Genomic DNA, 1,788 nt, shown 5'->3' on the forward strand with positions numbered 1-1,788 from the left:
TGATAGATAATAAAAATTCTGTCAATAAATCAACTTGATTTAATTTTTGAAATAAGTTGATTTGTATCCAAGTTGTTCAATCTCGAAGAAAAGGAAAGATTACCTTTTCCAAGTTTGGATATCATTCCTAAATTGAAAAAAAACTTAGAGGCCAAGTTTCGGGTTTTCACACTTTTCACTCGATAATTAACTATAAATTTGAACAGATTCAGAGGGAGATCACAGTGAAATTGATCCCCATGTTGTTCGATTGTACTTGTGAGTGTTTCTTTTAATGATTTTATTTTTCTACTTCTTTACAGGGAAGAGAGTGTTTCGCTTGTGCTCCTATTGGTTCTTGAAAAACTTTGCATTTGTCTGCCAATACTTATGAAACTTCAGGTATGTATAAAGCATGAAGTTTTTAGGTGCTGTAAAATATTTTTGAAAAATTCTACTTAGCAATCTCATGTCATCAGCGGGCTTCAAAGGATGGTGTTCGGGCAGTGATTCTTTGCCCCACTCTTGAATTAGCTGCTCAAGACAGCGAGATAATGCAAGAATTTGTCCAGAGGAAATTTTATTTACATCAAATTAATGACGAAACAATTCGCTGAAGGTGCTGATTTTTCCAAATTTCCCTGTGATATTCTCATATCCACACCTTTTTGGGCGCAATTTGCTATTCGCAAAAGAAAACTTGATTTGAGCAAGTAAGATACCTATCTCTAATTATCGCTTGTTTCTGGTCTTAATATCTAGGCTTCTCCAAGCCGCTAAAATTTGTGGTAGACGTATTTACTCGGTCTAAATTAAGCACCTTCTCACCTTAAACTAAGAACTAATGAAAAATGATAACATCTAACATGTGTTATTATGTTGCCCAATGTATTGTACTTAGCATTTCTGTGAAGCCTAATATTTGTTTTTATCTGTTTTTACTTGAGTGGATAACTAGAGATGCTTCAATCTCGAATGTGTATGCATTGAGCTCCATCTTTTTATTCCGAGGTGGAATTCCTATTTTACCTCTGGATTTTAGTAATATCCTCAAGATTCTTCAATCGTTTTTCTTTTTACTATGTTCAGGGTTGAGTTTCTTGTCCTGGATGAATTTGACAAGCTTTTTGAGTTAGGCTTTGTTGAGCAGGTTGATGCAGTGGTCAAGGCATGCTCAAATCCTTCTATTGTACGCTTATTGTTCAGATATGTGATTTTAAAGCTAATAAATGACATCTCAAAATGTCCTTATAAAAAGCAAATAGTGAAACTTTTAAATGTTCATATAAATAAGTATAAGAAACATTAATGTATGTCACAATAGTATGGCTAAAATTACATTTTAAACCGATATAAGAAATTACTTATAGTGACACTTTTTATTGTTATTATAAATAAATATACAAGCAAACATACATGTCATTACAAATAATCTTTAATGACATTTTATGTCGTTTTGAAATCTTTAATTCGTGACACTTATAAAGTCGGTATTAATATCTTATCTTGACATTACAAAATATCACAAAGGCTAAGACGACATTAAAATAGAGGGCATTTATCGTGAGTGTCACCAAAAGTACCATATAAGGACATTTTTGTGTGTCATTAAAGACCATTATTCTTGTAGTGTGAAAATTTAAAAGAAATGTAAAGTTAAATTCTATCAACTATCATGCAAGATTAAATTATAATAAAGAAATCAATTAAAAACAAGCTTTGGTATCGGTCGACTACACCCTTGAAATTATTCATTCGATCATCGATTACCTAGAAATAATTAATTCTATCAAATATTCATCATTGAAA

General features: G+C 31.4%; 1 long non-coding RNA gene across 1 annotated transcript; it reads left to right on the forward strand.

Moving 5' to 3' along the window:
• Positions 1-235: 235 nt before the first annotated feature.
• LOC140881070 (uncharacterized) lies at positions 236-1,185 on the forward strand. Its single transcript, XR_012149800.1, has 3 exons — positions 236-381; positions 459-692; positions 1,069-1,185. It is a non-coding gene; the product is annotated as an uncharacterized lncRNA (long non-coding RNA).
• Positions 1,186-1,788: the final 603 nt, after the last annotated feature.

This window comes from Henckelia pumila, chromosome 1, assembly GCF_033568475.1.
Source record: "Henckelia pumila isolate YLH828 chromosome 1, ASM3356847v2, whole genome shotgun sequence".
In the NCBI taxonomy this organism is placed as follows: domain Eukaryota; kingdom Viridiplantae; phylum Streptophyta; class Magnoliopsida; order Lamiales; family Gesneriaceae; genus Henckelia; species Henckelia pumila.